General features: G+C 40.6%; 1 protein-coding gene and 1 long non-coding RNA gene across 11 annotated transcripts in view; one reads left to right on the plus strand and one right to left on the minus strand.

Annotated features, from left to right (window-relative positions):
* ANO10 (anoctamin 10) overlaps positions 1-17,795 on the plus strand; it is a 213,525-nt gene that overhangs the window by 61,379 nt on the left and 134,351 nt on the right. The window lies entirely within an intron of this gene.
* LOC141275725 (uncharacterized) lies at positions 787-4,317 on the minus strand. Its single transcript, XR_012323983.1, has 3 exons — positions 4,297-4,317; positions 3,543-3,642; positions 787-811 (listed from the first exon to the last, which is right to left on the minus strand). It is a non-coding gene; the product is annotated as an uncharacterized lncRNA (long non-coding RNA).

The following is a 17,795-nucleotide window of genomic DNA, read 5'->3' on the forward strand; positions in this document are numbered from 1 at the left end:
TGTGAGCTGCAGTTCTAACCATCTCTGCAATGGCAGAATGAAGCTTTTGTTATCTTTATTATCATTCTGTCATCATTTGTTAAGCAGGCAGTATAGCAGCATGGTAGTAGCTTGGGGTGTCAGAGTCAGGAGGTAGATGAATTAGAATTTCAGCTCTTCCCCTTAATCTCTGCACACCCTGGTTTCCTTAGATGTAAAATGAGAGCATTGGTATTGTACACAAGAAGTGATGTAACCAGGTCTGACACAGAGGAGGAGGTGAAAAAGTGATGACTTCACAGTACCACCGTTGTTAATGAGTTAATCCTTTAGCAGTTGACTCATGTCTCCATCAGCTCATTCATGCATTTCCATGGGCTTGGTTCTTCATAATAACACTGAATTGGTTTTGTTTGTGCCGAAGTTTCTTACTTAAGTATTCATTGCCTTCTCTTAGGTGCCTGTTTCCATCCTGTGATATGATTCCATTTTTCTTCTCTCTTCCTGGTCTTGTTCCCACATCTGAGTTCAGCCCTCCCTCCCTCCCATCCATCACGCATCAAGTCTTGCTGATTCTGACTTCTGAATATCTGTTGAGTTTCTCTTCCCTGTTACCATTGGCATGGTTGGAGTTTAGGCTCTCACCATTTCTCATCTAGACTTATTTTTTAACAGCTTTTGGAGCTATAAGTCACATAACCATACAGTTCACTCATTCCAGATATACATTGCACGCCTCTTACCTGGACTTTTACAGCAGATCCTCACCAGCCATCTGGTTTTCACGCTTTCCCTCCCCTGCCTCGTGCTCTCTACTTCTGGAGTGGTTATTCTAAAATGAAATTCTGATCATATTTCTCCTCTGCTCACAGAAGAAATGCCCAAGTTAAATATCAGGTTCTTTATAACCTCCTTTTCCCCTTCACCTCCCCTGCTGCCCCATCTCACCCTTGGACATGCCGGAGCCCTTCCTACAAGTTGCTATTAGCATTTACTAAAACTGTACGGCAGTCATGTATGTCTTCCACCAGACTGAGCTTCCTGAGAGCAGGGGCAAGGACAAGCACGTAATAATACTCAATAACTGAGAAGTGGCCATTGAATTACTTTAACTCTTTGTTTTCAAGTGATTAAGCAATCGCTTGTTAAATGTTAATGAATGAATGAGTCACATATAGTTGTTTTTTTTCTTCAGTGAACATACAGTTAGTGTTAGCTATTTGAGAATTAACTTCAACTTTTTAATTAAAGATTCTGCTGTACCTTTGGGAAGTACACTAACAAAACCCCTATGGCAAAATATGAAAATTATGTTATTTATAAGAAAAGGTGAACTGAATTAGGCAGTATGGTAAAGTGATTAAGAACATGGGCACTGGATTCAAATCCTGATTCCAGTTTGACAGGCTATGTGTCTTTGAACGACGTTGAACAATTCAGTACAATTGGTATGCAGATACTGAATAAGTGCACGTGGTATGCTTACCACAGTGCTTGGCAACATGAAGTATTCAGTATTTGTTAGTAATTGTTGTTGTCTCAGAAAAAAAGATCTGTTCTCATAAAAGTCTCTTCACCTGGTTGAAAGGTCTGATTAAATTCAGAGATTTCAATTTAAAAACTTGCCTAGGAAGGAACCCACAACCAACTCTTCACCTTCTCCACTTCCCAGTGTGGGACCATGTGTTGGGTTCCTAAGAAGGTAAATAAGGTTTTTGACCTTTGGATTAGGGTACTTGGGATGGAATTATTGAACTGGGTATTTTCCTTCTTCCTTTTGCTTCATCAATTCCTGTGATAATCTTGGTAATTTTCTCATCTTTCTATGGGCTGCCCCCCTCTTCGGTTTGATGAAACATTGCTCTGTGTTCTCTTAATGGTGTGGGAATAATTAAAGACAGTCAAGGTAAATTCTTTCATTGGATATGTATTCATTGGGTGCTTACAATATGCCGGGCATTACCAAGATACAGCCCTGGCTTTAGAAGTGCTCACAGAGAGAATCCTCTGAGAGATAAATCACAGTGCAGTAGAAGGCCTCTTTCCTAACCTGCCCCAGCTCTCTCCATCCCCTCCTGACAGAGTTCCGACTGGCATAGACTCTCCCAGCTTGCTGGGTGGGAGCCATGGGCAAGATGTCCACTCGCTGAGTTAAGTGCTTACCAAGAAGCACTTTGTTCCCAAATCTGTTTATGTGTGGTATTCTCGTTACTGTGATTGGCATAATTTAATTAAATGGAATGAAAACTGATGAAATGTGTGTGCTAAAATAGAGAAAGCCGTCATTTCCGTGAAAACCTTTGGAAAGACTCCATAAAGACAAATTACTATCAGATGGATAAAGATGAGTCAATTATAAAAGATTAGGGAAAATCATAAAAAATATGGGCAGCTTCCAGATTCTGTTTTTATATTGCTTCACAAGTGTCTTTAAATTTTCACTCTTTGTTAAAGAAAACAAACCTGGGAATCTTTGACATTGTATCATGGGTGTTATTTATGCCTAGAAGACAGTGAGAAGCTCCATCACTGGATCCTACTCAAAGGAAAGGCCTTGGCTCCACATTAAAAGATTTGCAAATAAATGTATACATTTAAATGTTTGTTAAAATAAAATATTAAAGATAGGCATTTTTTTGAATGGGTCCTCATTTTAGCTAACTTTTTTGGTTAACTGAGGAATTACTGACCCAGGTGAGCTGCCTAAAGGAGCTTCTGTCCTCGGGGAATAGGGGATTAGGGGCCTGGCTTTTTTTATTTTTATTTTTTTTTGCGGTACGCAGGCCTCTCACTGTTGGGGCCCCTCCCGTTGCGGAGCACGGGCTCCGGACGCGCAGGCTCAGCGGCCATGGCTCACGGGCCCAGCCGCTCCGCGGCACGTGAGATCTTCCCGGACCAGGGCATGAATCCGTGTCCCCTGCATCGGCAGGCGGACTCTCAACCACTGCGCCACCAGGGAAGCCCAGGGGCCTGGCTTTTAAGTTTGTCAATTAACGGGAAATATTGGTTTGTTGAAGGACCCAGTGCCCTTCAAAGTGATGATTAGTATATAATCTGTTTAAATGTGACTTTGTTGATATCCGAGTTTTGCAAATTACTCTACATTCTTTTTTTTTTTTTTCTTACTCTGCATTCTTTTAAGGTGATAACAGTGGTTATAACCTGTTTCTTATCCTGGAAAGTTTAGGAAAAGGCAGGTCTCTGAAAGAGATCAGTTTATACTCGGAATGAAGTTGTTTTCAGATAAGAATTTTGGAAGCATTAAGAATTAGAAAGCTTGACAGTTTCTCTACACTCTTAAGTTATAATTTCTACCTTATTTAAAGTAAAATTGCAGAACATCCTGTATATCCATATTCAAACGTAAATACACCAGATATCCACAAAGAAAATGACTTGGGTTATTCGTCTTTGAGGACTGTCACTCAGGTCTCCTCCCAGTTGGCGCTTTCAAAGCCTCCTGTCAAGTACCTGCTCCCTCTGATATCTCCTATTACATCCTAGCCTGTGCCCCGCCTTCAGCCACAGACCTGCTAAGTGCACTGGCTTCCACTCGAACTTACCTGCTGACTGCCTCTTTGCATGACATTGAACTTCCCTTTCTGATACATAAACCAGTTCACAGTCAAACTTGCCTCCTTTCTCTGCTTTTCTTTTTTATTCCTTTGGAGAATGGGAGATAAGAAAGCATTTTGGTTTCATTTTTTTTTCCTAAGATGGAAAGCAAGTTGTGCTTCAGAAAATTGAGAGTAGACTTTAAGAACATAAGAAATCTCCACTCTTTATAGTATTGGATGGGATGTTGAGAAGTACCAATCCAAGGGGAATACATTTGGGGAGGCCTTGTATGGCAGGGGACCTCTTTTGAAGGAAGAGTGGGACATTGGGGCAGCTCCAGAGGGAGGAGTGACTTGGGAATGGTGTGGTCACAGGCCATGTGGGTTTGCTTAGGGAGAGTGAAGAGCATGAATTGGGGTATGGGGGTAATGGGTGGGGAAATGGGTGGGGGGCTCAGAGCTCATGAGGAAAACTTTACATTGCATGTACATTTCATTGTAAAGTGGTCCGTTTTAACATGCTCAGAGGCAGGACTGCAATATTCATTTCCCCTCATTAATGTCAACTCTACTTGGCTATTCCCAGTGATACATGAAAATGAATAGCTTGAAGATTGAATCTACCATATCTCCCCTCCTTTCCTTACTAGGGAGTAGGTGCCACATGTGGGTATGAGGAGGTTGAAGTGGGTTTATATGCCTGAGGAGGCTGACCCTGCGGGTGTAGACAGCATTGGCTGTCCTCTGCCCTGGGCCACACCTGCGCCCTCCTGTGTCTCAGTGGTCCCAGTAGCCGCCAGGTTTCTCTGCTCTTTCCACAAGGGTCCAAAAGCTGGAGTCTGCCACGACCTCTTTTCCATTGTCCTCCAATCCACCTTGTCTTTTTGGTTCCTGCAGTCCTGTTGGTTAGGTCCCAGTGCTTTATGCCTGCCAATCCTTATAGTTTATTTCTTCTGCCAGAAATACAAAACTGTCAGAATAGTTGTTCTTAAGGACCTGTTCTTTCAGCTTTCCGTCTGTGCTTTCATATAACTTGTTTTATTTCCGTTTAACATGCTGTTTCTGGGTTGCTGGTCTACACTGGAAAGACAAAGAAGAAAAATTACACTCTTGCCCTCTAAGGAGACCTCAACTCACAGGCAGAGCATTTCAGTAGTCATTTTTGATGCCTATCTTCTTGCTTTTCCCCTCAATTAAAACAGTGCCTTTAAATCCATGTTTCTCAGCATCTGGACCCTGCTTAATCACCCCTCTCCTTTAGGAAAGTTCTCCCACATTAGCAGTACCCAAATCCAAAATGTTGTGTTTGTCCTCTAGGTTGAATCTCACTTCAAGAAACCCTTCACTGTTTTTTTTACACTGGAATTCTGTATCAAAGATTGAACCAGGTTTGAATATCATTTTTTAGTGCCATAGATTTTGATGTATTAATTGGATTTGGTGAAATGTTATCAATTTGACCAGTTAACGATTTTTCTAGTTATTTTTATATGTCATAATTACTCTTTTATTTTGTCGTTATTTCTGTTTTCCTTCTTCCACGCCCCTCCCACTTCAGTCTGTAGCCTAAAAGGTTCAAAGGGGCTTTAGTGTCTTTTGTAGTCCCCCAAGGGGCTGTGTTCTAAAGATCGGTTAAATTAGAAATAGCGTGAGAGTGTTTTTGCAGACTCCAAGGTGCTTATAAATGTAAGATGTTAATATTACCACTGTAATTTCTTCCTAGGTCATAAAATGTGTTCCCAATCCCATTATGTTATAAATGTTACTAAAAGTGGACTATTTTCAAAGATGTTAAGAATCATGAAAGGAAGGGAGAGAAAGATTTTAAATGTTGATTACTTTGTAAGAAAACGTCTTTTTATCTTACATATTTTAGTTGAAAGCCCTTCTCTTCCAATTGAAAGAATGTAAATGCCACGTTTTACACACACACACATTCATACATACATATATATACATATATACATATATGTGTGTGTGTGTGTATTTTTTTAATAAGATATGCCTGTTCTGAGCCTGAAGATCAAGTTTCTCCTCTGGCAGCTTGAGCACAAGGTGGAGGATGAGCTGCAGAAAACGTAAAGCTATGATTATCCCCATGCTTCTGTCAGTGGGCCCCAGCTGGGACCATTTCTGCATGTGCACTAAGATTGTAGTGCTTCCATTATCCTTTCTAGTTCAGCACTTCACGGGAAAACTAATTGGCACCATCTGTGCTAATAATTAAATCTGTGATGTGGTCACTGGTGCACAAGGAATTCAGGTTGAGGGAGTGTTTCACAGCAGAAAGGTGGTGGGATTGGAGCAGAAAAAGAATATAATTTATTAACAGTCTTTCATGATGAGTTGTAGAAAAGGAACCACAAGGCAAAAGAGCAGCTGTCTTTTGGGTCAGTGATATCCTTGCACTGAGGTTTTAGGAAGGATGGAGGAGCAGGACTATGGAGAGAGCTCATTGCAGTGTCTTCTCTTTGCTCTTACATCTGTCCTGTAGATTTTTGTCATCTGCATCCAGTCTAAATCCGAGCACTGCAATTTACTGAGGGTGGTTGTCAGGGAGTTAGCAGTAAGGTGAATGACTACGAAGGTACAGCACAAGGGCATTTTTTGGAGTGACAGAATTGTTCTTTATCCTGATTACGGTGATAGTTCCACAGCTAAGTGCATTTGGTAAAACTTAAAGAGCTGTACACCAAAAGGAGTGATTTTTACTCCATGTAAATGAAAAAGTAAAATTTTAAAAGTATAAAAATTTATTGAAAAACATGCTTTGGAAAATCTTTTGTCTCTGCCTCAGAATATGTTCACGATGAAAGAAGTATTTTTTCCCCAAAAGTAATAAAGAAACAACCTAATACCAATTAATCTAAAATTTGATTTTACATAGCAAGTGGCTGTTTTCAAACTCCAAATAAGATTTCATAATTGAATTTTTAGAGATAGTGCTAAAAGGATTAAGAGAAGTAGGCTTCTTTGGCTTTTCTTTTTTGAGCCCTCATAACTTTGTTTCAACATAAAAGGAGCTGCTCATCTTGAGTATATTTTTTGCTGATGAGAGGAAATTAATGAGGTGAGCCACAGTTCTCAGACATTGGAGAATTCACTGGTCATGCTAAGAACAAAAAGCATCAGCTGTTTTTATATTTTATTGTATTCAGACTGTTTTCTGAATGTGGGTCATGCAAAAAAAATGGAAACAATTATGTGGAAAGTAATATGCACTGCTCTTAAGCCTTTTAAAGGCACAAGGTATTCTTCCTGTGCTTCTAGAATCAGCAGGATTGTAGGACAAATAGGAAGCAGCACAGTAGGAACAAGTAAATGAGGGATGAAGATTGATGTCAGTTAGTGGAATCATTAAAAACCATAAAGTTTGTACTTGGTAATTTTTTTTCTCTGCCATCTATTTTCTTTTCTTTTCTATATATAGTATCAATAGTGTATATATGTCAATCCCACCCCCCAGGTCATCCCACACCCCCTTTCCCCCCCTGTTTCCATACGTTTGTTCTCCACATCTGTGACTATTTCTGCTTTGTAAGTAAGATCGTCTACAACAATTTTTTCAGATTCCACATATATGTATTAATATATGATATTTATTTTTCTGACTTACTTCACTCTGTATGACAGTCTCTAGGTCTGTCCACGTCTCTACAAATGACCCAATTTCGTTCCTTTTTATGGCTGAGTAATATTCCATTGTATATATGTACCACATCTTCTTTATCCATTCCTCTGTTGATGGACATTTAGGTTGTTTCCATGTCCTGGCTATTGTAAACAGTGCTGCAGTGAACATTGGGGTGCATGTGTCTTTTTCAGTTATGGTTTTCTCTGGATATATGCCCAGTAGTGGGATTGCTGGGTCACATGGAAGTTCTATTTTTAGTTTTTAAGGAACCACCATACTATTCATAGTGGCAGTATCAATTTACATTCCCACCAACAGTACAAGAGGGTTCCCTTTTCTCCACACCAGCATTTATTGTTTGTAGATTTTGTGATGCTGGCCGTTCTGACTGGTGTGAGGTGATACGTCATTGTAGTTTTGATGTGCATTCCTCTAATAATTAGTGATGTTGAGCATCTTTTCATGTGTTTGTTGGCCATCTGCATGCCTTCTTTAGAGAAATGTCTGCTTAGGTCTTCCACCCATTTTTTGATTGGGTTGTTTGTTTTTTTGATATTAAGCTGCATGAGCTGTATATTTTGCAGATTAATCTTCTGTCACTTGCTTTGTTTGCAAATATTTTCTCCCATTATCAGTTTTATAGTGTCTGGCCTTACATTTAGGTCTTGAATCCATTTTGAGTTTATTTTTGTGTATGGTGTTAGGCAGTATTCTAATTTCATTCTTTTGCATGTAGCTGTCCAGTTTTCCCAGCACCATTTATTGAAGAGGCTGTCTTTTGCTCCATTGTATATTCTGGAGTCCTTTGTCATAGATAAGGTGACCATAGTGTGCGTGGGTTTATCTATGGGCTTTCTATCCTGTTCCATTGATCTATATTCCTGTTTTTGTGCCACTACCATACTGTCTTGATTACTGTAGCCCTGTAGTAGAGTCTGAAGTCAGGGAGCCTGATTCCTCCAGCTCTGTTTTTTTTGTCCTCAAGATTGCTTTTACTATTTGAGGTCTTTTGTGTTTCCATACAAATTGTAAAATTTTTTGTTCTAGTTCTGTGAATAATGCCATTGGTAATTTGATAGGGATTGCATTGAATCTGTAGATTGCTTTGGGTAGTATAATCATTTTCACAATATTGATTTTTCCAATCCAAGAACACGGTATATCTCTCCATCTGTTTGTGTCCTCTTTGATTTCTTTCATCAGTATCTTATAGCTTTCTGCGTACAGGTCTTTTGCCTCCTTAGGTAGGTTTATTCCTAGGTATTTTATTCTTTTTGTTGCAATGGTGAATGGGATTGTTTCCTTAATTTCTCTTTCTGATCTTTCATTGTTAGTGTATAGGAATGCAAGAGATTTCTGTGCATTAATTTTGTACCCTGCGACTCTACTAAATTCATTGAGTAGCCCTAGTAGTTTTCTGGTGGCATCTTTAGGACTTTCTATGTACAGTATCACATCATCTGCAAACAGTGACAGTTTTACTTCTTCTTTGCCATTTTGGACTCCTTTTATTTCTTTTTCTTTGATTGCCAGAGCTAGGACTTCCAAAACTATGTTGAATAATAGTGGTGAGAGTAGGCACTCTCGTCTTGTTCCTGACTTTAGAGGAAATGCTTTCACTTTTTCACCATTGAGAATAATGTTTCCTGTGGGTTTGTCGTATATGGCCTTTATTATGTTGAGGTAGGTTGCCTCTGTGCCCACTTTCTGGAGAGCTTTTATCATAAATGGGTGTTGAATTTTGTCAAAAGCTTTTTCTGCATCTATTGAGATGATCATATGGTTTTTATTCTTCAATTTGTTAATATGGTGTATCACATTGATTGATTTGCATATATTGAAGAATCCTTGCATCCCTGGGGTAAATCCCACTTGATCGTGTTGTATGATCCTTTTAGTGTGTTGTTGGATTGGTTTACTGGTATTTTGTTGAGGATTTTTGTGTCTATGTTCATCAGTAATATTGGCCTGTTATTTTCTTTTTTTTGTGATATCTTTGTCTGGTTTTGGTATCAGGGTGATGGTGGCCTCATAGAGTGATTTTGGGAGTGTTCCTCCCTCTGCTGTGTTTTGGAAGAGTTTGAGAAGGATAGGTGTTAGCTCTTTTCTGTTTGATAGAATATGCCTGTGAAGCTATCTGGTCCTGGAGTTCTGTTTGTTGGAAGATTTTTAATCTTCCAGTTTCAATTTCATTACTTGTCATTGGTGTGTTCGTATTTTCTAGTTCTTCCTGGTTCAGTCATGGAAGGTTTACACCTTTCTAAGAATTTGTTCATTTCTTCCAGGCTGTCCATTTTATTGGCATATAGTTGCTTGTAGTAGTCTCTTATGATCCTTTGTATTCCTGCGGTGTGAGTTGTAATTTCTCCTTTTTCATTTCTAATTTTATTGATTTGAGTCCTCTCCCTTTTTCTCTTGATTGAATCTGGCTAAATGTTTATCAATTTTGTTTATCTTCTCAAAGAACCAGACTTTAGTTTTATTGATCTTTGCTATTGTTTTTTTTTTCATTTCTATTTCATTTCTTTCTGTTCTAATCTTTATGATTTCTTTCCTTCTACTAACTTTGGATTTTGTTTGTTCTTCTTTCTCTAGTTCCTTTAGGTGTAAGATTAGATTGTTTATTTGAGATTTTTCTTGTTTCTTAAGGTAGGATTGTATAGCTATAAACTGCCCTTTTAGAACTACTTTTGCTGCATCCCGTAGGTTTTGGGTCATCATGTTTTCGTTGTCATTTGTTTCTAGGTATTTTTTCATTTTCTCTTTGATTTCTTCAGTGATCTCTTGCTTATTTAGTAGTGTATTGTTTAGCCTCCATGTGTCTGTGTTTATTACATTTTTTTCTTCCCCTGTAATTGCTTTCTAATCTCATAGTGTTGTGGTTGGAAAAGATGCTTGATACGATTTCAGTTTTCTTAACTTTACCGAGGCTTGATTTGTGACCCTAGATGTGATCTATCCTGGAGAATGCTCCGTGTGCACTTGAGAAGAAAGTGTATTCTGCTTTCGGATGGAATGTCCTATAAATATCAACTGAATCTATCTGGTCTAATGTGTCATTTAAGCCTTGTGTTTCCTTATTAATTTTCTGTCTGGATGATCTGTCCATTGGTGTAAGTGGAGTGTTAAAGTCCCCCAGTATTATTGTGTTACTTTTGGTTTCCCCTTTTATGGCCGTTAGCATTTGCCTTATGTATTGAGGTGCTCCTATGTTGGGTGTATAAATATTTACAATTGTTATGTCTTCTTATTGGATTGATCCCTTGATCATTATGTAGTGTCCTTCCTTGTCTCTTGTGACGGTCTTTATTTTGAAGTCTATTTTGTCTGATATGAGTATTACTACTCCAGCTTTCTTTTGATTTCCATTTGCATGGAGTATCTTTTTCCATTTCCTCACTTTCAGTCTGTATGTGTCCCTAGGTCTAAAGTGGGTCTCTTGTAGAAAACATATATACGGGTCTTGTTTTTGTATCCATTTAGCCAGTCTGTGTCTTCTCATTGGAGCATTTAATCCATTTACATTTAAGGTAATTATCAGTATGTATGTTCCTATTACCATTTTCTTAACATTTGTGGGTTTGTTTTTGTAAGTCGTTTTCTTCTCTTGTGTTTCCTGCCTAGAAAAGTTCTTTTAACATTTGTTGCAAAGCTGGTCTGGTGGTGCTGAATTCTCTTAGCTTTTGCTTGTCTGCAAAGTTTTTGATTTCTCTGTCACATCTGAATGAGAGCCTTGCTGGGTAGAGTAATCTTGATTGTAGGTTTTCCCCTTTCATCACTTTAAATATATGCTGCCACTCCCTTCTGGCCTACCGTGTTTCTGTTAAAGATCAGCTGATAACCTTTTGGGGATTCCCTTGTATGTTATTTGTTGCTTTTCCCTTGCTGCTTTTAATAGTTTTTTCTTTGTATTTTATTTTTGTTAGTTTGATTAATATGTGTCTTGGTGTGTTTCTCCTAAGGTTTATCCTGTATGGGACTCTCTGTGCTTCCTGGACTTCAGTGGCTATTTCCTTTCCCGTGTTAGGGATTTTTTCGACTTTAATCTCTTCAAATATTTTCTCAGACTTTCTCTTTCTCCTCTTCTTCTGGGGCCCCTATAATTCAAATGTTGGTGTGTTTAATGTTGTCCCAGAGTCTCTGAGACTGTCCTCAATTCTTTTCATTCTCTTTTCTTTATTCTGCTCTGTGGCAGTTACTTCCACCATTCTATCTTCCAGCTCACTTATCCGTTCTTCTGCCTCAGTTATTTTGCTATTGATTCCCTCTAGTTTTAATTTCAGTTATTGTGTTGTTCATCACTCTTTGTTCTTTAGTTTTCCTAGGTCCTTGTTAAACATTTCTTGTATTTTCTCCATTCTATTTCTGAGATTTTGGATCATCTTTACTATCATCACCCTGAATTCTTTTTCAGGTAGACTGCCTATTTCCTCTTTATTCATTTGGTCTTGTGGGTTTTTACCTTGCTCCTTCATCTGCAGCATATTTCTCTGTCTTCTTATTTTGTCTAACTTACTGTGTTTGAGATCTTCTTCCTGCAGGCTGCTGGCTCGTAGTTCCTCTTGCTTCTGGTGTCTCCCCTCGGTGAGTGAGGTTGGTCCAGTGGCTTGTGTAGGCTTCCTGGTGGGAGGGACTGGTGCTTGCATTCTGGTGGGTGGAGCTGGATCTTTGCCCTCTGACAGGAAGTGTCACGTCTGGTGGTGTGTTTTGGGGTGTCTGTAGGCTTAGTACGACTTTAGGCTGTCTGTCTGCTGATGGGTGGGTTTGTGTTCCTGTCTTGCTTGTTGTCTGGTGTGGGGAGTTCAGCACTGGAGCCTGCAGGTAGTTGGGTGGAGCCAGGTCCTGGAGTTGAGATGGAGGCCTCCAGGAGAACTCTCGCTGATTAATATTGCCCGGGGCTGGGAATTCTCTGGTGTTCCAGCATCCTGGACTTGGCACTCCCATCCCAGAGGCTCAGGCCCGGCCCCCAGCCTGGGAACCAAGACTCCACAAGCTACACAGCTTGGCAATAAAGGGGAAAAATAAGAAAGGAAAAAGGGTGGGAAGAAAACAAATGAAGACAAACAGGCAAACAAAACCTAAGACAAATTGTAAAAGCTAAACCAAACAAAGAAGCAAAGAAAATAACCAAACACATAGACACACAAAATAAGAAAGAGAAACAGGGAAAGCAAAAAACAAAAGAACACCCAGACAAACAAAAGAATCCCCAAACAAAATCAAACAATTAAAAACAGAACTAACAAACACAAAAAATAAAAAACAAAAGAAAAGCAGAATGCAAACTGAAGGAAAAAGCAAAGAGAACAAAAGAAACACACAAAAACAATAAAGATAAGAGCAAATAGAACAAAGGAAAAAAAAGATAAAAACAAAGCAGAACAAAGGAAAGAAAAAAAAAACACACAGAACGACCAAGGAGTAATGTAGAAAAAATATATATATTAAAAAAATTTTAAACTAAATAAAAATAAAAACAAATAATAATTTAAAAAACAACAAAACAAAACATAAAAAAAACAGTGGTAATTATTTGTTCCTGGGGTCCCAGCTGTCAGTGTCCTTGCCCGCACCACGAGTCACAGCCAACCTTCACCTCCCTGGGAGGCCCTCCACAACCTCTAGGTAAGTCTCTGGTCTCTCTGTGGGCACTGTGGGGGCAGCTCAGACTCTGACCTGGCACCACTCCTTTGTGTACTAGTCCCCAAAGCCCACAGCTGCTAGAGCTAGACTGATTTCAGTTGTGGGAACACTCGTCCATTCAGATGTTCCATAGATGCAGGGTTTACCAAGCCGATCGCGGGGATTTAATCTGTAGAGTGTGTGGCTGCAAAGAAAGATTTTTTCTCCTCTTCCTTAGTCGCCCTGCTCCTGGGGCTCATCTCTGGTTTTAGCCCCACCTCTTCGTGTGGGCCACCCACAGGAGTCTGCTCCTGAGGTTGCCCTGGAGCACTCGGGTGTGCCCCAGTGAAGACAGGGCATGGAGGTGACACAACTGCCTGGGTCACAGTGGCTCCAGCAGCAACAGGTGCATGGAAAGCTGGCGGCCACGGGCACAAGAGAGCCGGCCCTGGTGGGAGCCTTTCCTAGTGCCTCGCAGCTAGCATGAGAAGGCCAGCCATGATGGGCTTTTATAGCGCCTGGCGGAGCAGGGGGCTGGTGCGTGGGGGGAGAGAGGCTTCAATGGAGGCTCCACCCCCTGTGCATCTCTCAACAGTGGCGCCTTGCTTCTATGGCAGTCTGGGTTTCCTCCACAAGCATTTTCAGTTGCAGATTTCCTCCCTCCCGTCCCCTCAGGCTGTCTTCTCACAGCAAACAGTAGTCTTCTCCCTGGGTTTGCTCCAATCCCCACGTTCCAATTCTCAGCCCTTGTGTGCACTGGCAGACTCATGTCCCAGTCTGGGGCACTCAGGGCTGGGGCACGGACCATCTGTGTCGGTCTCACTCTGTCCTATCTGCCACAGACCAGCCGTTTCACCCTCCTCTGAGAGCCTCAGATGCTCTCCTTCTTTCCTAACTGATTTGTGTGTCAGTGAGGGGGCTTCCCCAGATGTGGAACCGCTACTCTGCTTCAGCTCCTCCTCCAGATCCTGTCCCGCTTCCTCTCCTCTTCTTTTTCCCTTCATTCTTTCGTCCTGCCTGGTTATGCAGGGATCTTTCTTGTCCCTTCTGGTGTCCATTGTCTTCTGTTAGCGTTCAGCTGGTGTTCTGTGAGAATTGTTCCATCTGTAGATGTATTTGTGATGCATTTGTGGAGAGATGAACTCCATGTCCTCCTACTCCTCCACCCTGTTGGTTCCGTATTTGGTAATTTTTAAACAAGTAATTTCAAATTAAAAACATTTTAAACAACTTGGAATATTAAACTTACTCCTCAGTTTAAATTCTATGAGGACTGTTTAAATAGTCTATAAAATATCCTAAGCCAAGAAGCTATTTAAAGGGTTAACCTGAAGAATAGTTTTTAAAATATAAAAGACTGGGGACTTCCCTGGTGGTCTAGTGGTAAAGAATCCACCTTGCAATGCAGGGGACATGGGTTCAATCCCTGCTTTGGGAACTAAGATCCCACATGCCGTGTGGCAACAAAGCCCATGTGCCACTACTACTGAGCTTGCGCGCCTCAACTAGAGAACCCACGTGCCACAACCTCTGGAGCGTATACGCTCTTGAGCACATGCCACAACTACAGAAGAGAAAACCCGCACACCTCAACAAAGACCCGATGCGGCCAAATAAATAAATAAATGAATATTAAAAAAAAAGACTAAATAGTATGTGATTGGGATCCAGTTGAAAGCTGATTTAGGGACTTCCCTGGTGGTGCAGTGGTTAAGAATCCACCTGCCAGTGCAGGGGACACGGGTTCAATCCCTGGTCTGAGAAGATCCCACATGCCCCTGAGCCTGCGCTCTAGAGCCTGCAAACCACAACTACAGAAGCCCATGCGTCTAGAGCCCATGCTCCTCAACAAGAGAAGCCACCACAATGGGAAGCTCGCGCACCGCAACAAAGAGTAGCCCCCACTCACCGCAACTAGAGAAAGCCTGTGTGCAGCAACGAAGACCCAATGCAGCCAAAAATAAATAAATTTATTTTTAAAAAGCAAGCTGATTTATCAGTTGGGTATCATATATTTTCTGAGTACTTATCTTGTAGCTTTTATGCTTTAAAATAAGGGTCAGTGACTTTTTACAACTAGGGTGCCAAGCCCTACTTATTTATTCTTTTGGGAGAAAGAAGGTTTATAATCTGAAGTCTTTGGCAAGGGGTTTATCTCAAGCCCTTATCAACTGATATCATAGCTATTAATTCACACATTAGCTGAGATTACTGGTATTTGGATTTTCTGGATTTTCCTCCCTGTTCTTTTGGTCCACATATCACTAAAACTTACTGTCATTTGTACTCATCATAATTTACAGTGATACTCCAAGTCGTCCACACACTGGGCTGGGCTGGGAACTGTTGGTTAGTAGTTTGCAGAAAGATAAGGAGCTCATACCAAAATGTAAATTAACAGGCTGCTTCCTTCCTTGAAAATGTCTAGGTATGGAAAAAACTGTCAGTTGAGCTGTAAGTGTGCTTATTGACAGTTGATTTGCCTTCTGGCGCAAGTCCTTCTTTCCTTGTGGACTGGAAACAGTGCGCTGACCTGCTCTGGTCTGTAGCATGGCAGATGAATACTTCTTTCTCTCCTTTCTAAGCGTGTCATTGGGTTTGGATAACATTCATGCTTCTGAGCAGGAACAGTGCCTGTTTTGTTGTTCCCATCTTGACTCTGAAACTATGGTGTTCCATTGTCCTACTCTGTGGCTGTCCATTTCCAGGTGGACCATGAGACAGTGCGTAGGGGTGGAGGACTGTCCTGCAGAGAGGTCACCTCTACCGTTTGGCTCTGCAGGTTGGAATTGTCCGGAGAGTTGTCTGGGTCAAGGAAATGTACTCTTTAGAGACTGTGCTGCTTATGACCTCAGCTGTTACCTCAGCTGCATCGTTCTCTTGCACACACACACACACACACACACACACACACACACACACACACACACGAGTGAACAGAATTTTGAAAACAGCAGCAGATATTCAGTTGGGCATTGCAACCATTGAGAGAAAGAACCAGCTCCAAGCATTCCTTCTAGGCGCTTTTTGTTTTATTTGTATAACTTTTATTCAAGATTTTGGAGAAGCTGTTCTCTCCCATATACATCTTTTGTTTGGATGGTGGTACTTGGCCTCATCTTCCATGTGGCTTGATATATAACAGTATCTTTTTTTTTTTTTTTTTTTGCGGTACGCGGGCCTCTCTCTCACTGTTGTGGCCTCTCCCGTTGCGGAGCACAGACTCCAGACGCGCAGGCTCAGCGGCCATGGCTCACGGGCCCAGCCGCTCCGCGGCACGTGGGATCTTCCCGGACCGGGGCACGAACCCGTGTCCCCTGCATCGGCAGGCGGACTCTCAACCACTGTGCCACCAGGGAAGCCCTATAACAGTATCTTTTGATATGGTTTCACTTCTGTTGTTAGCTGGCAGCATGGAAACTACAAAGCTGTTTTCTTACAGAAGTAATGATCTTCTTTATTTAAATTTTTTGGTGTTTATTCTTTGAACAGTAATGCATTTATATGATTTAGAACTTGAAAGGTCAAAAACACAGTGAAAAAAATCCCTCTACCTTTTGCTCCCAGTCAAACGAATTCTCTTTCATGGAGGCAGCCAATGTGATAAGTTTCTTATATATGCTTCCAGGAATATTTAATGTGCTGATAAATACGTATGTAAGAATAAGGGTTCATGAGCAGAAGTTAGTGAATTTGTTTTACACCTGGCTGTTTAGTACAAATAAGAGTGCTGTTGGTAATTCAAAAAATATTTATGTAAAGGAATGCATATGTGAGGACATCCGACGTTACTGAACTTTACAGTTTATGACTTGAATGGTGTTTTACAAAGCAATTTTGACCTTTTCAGGATAGTAGAAGTCCTTGCATCATGAGGAAATGACAGGTTGAAGGATAGTGACTGGTGTGCTTGTTATTTCAGGTTTGGGTCAGTTTCACCTACAGTTTAGGAAGAGCAAAAGCTGCTTATTAGTAACAAATATTTTGTCCTGCTTTTTGCCAAGGATAGTACCAGGATTGGATTGGGGCCAAAGCAAAGGAGCAGTCTATGTAGTTTGTGCGTTTTTAATAATTTTTTTAATAAGAATGAATTTCAAATAGATCACCGTGCAACTACGGGAAAAGAATCAGTTGCAGCAGTCTAATTCAACAAAAATGAATTGGATTAGGGAGTTTTCAAGGGTTTTTCCTTTATTAAATAAGCTTCATAAATTTTAAACAAATGTGAAATAGGTATAGTCTTTTTTTTTTTTTTACTTCTTTATTGGAGTATAATTACTTTACAATGGTGTGTTAGTTTCTGCTTTATAACAAAGTGAATCACTTATACATATACATATGTTCCCATATCTCTTCCCTCTTGCGTCTCCCTCCCTCCCACCCTCCCTATCCCAACCCTCCAGGTGGTCACAAAGCACCAAGCTGATCTCCCTGTGCTATGTGGCTGCTTCCCACTAATAATCTACCTTACATTTGGTAGTGTATATATGTCCATGCCTCTCTCTTGCTTTGTCACAGCTTACCCTTCCCGCTCCCCATATCCTCAAGTCCATTCTCTAGTAGGTCTGTGTCTTTATTCCTGTCTTACCCCTAGGTTCTTCATGACACTTTTTTTTCCCTTAAATTCCATATATATGTGTTAGCATATGGTATTTGTCTTTCTTTTTCTGACTTACTTCACTCTGTATGACAGACTCTAGGTCTATCCACCTCATTACAAATAGCTCAGTTTCGTTTCTTTTTATGGCTGAGTAATATTCCATTGTATATATGTGCCACAACTTTATCCATTCATCTGTCGATGGACACTTAGGTTGTTTCCATCTCCGGGCTATTGTAAATAGAGCTGCAATGAACATTGTGGTACATGACTCTTTTTGAATTATGGTTTTCTCAGCATATATGCCCAGTAGTGGGATTGCTGGGTCATATGGTAGTTCTATTTGTAGTTTTTAAAGGAACCTCCATACTGTTCTCCATAGCGGCTGTACCAATTCACATTC

The sequence above is a fragment of the Tursiops truncatus genome, chromosome 10 (assembly GCF_011762595.2).
Source record: "Tursiops truncatus isolate mTurTru1 chromosome 10, mTurTru1.mat.Y, whole genome shotgun sequence".
NCBI lineage: Eukaryota > Metazoa > Chordata > Mammalia > Artiodactyla > Delphinidae > Tursiops > Tursiops truncatus.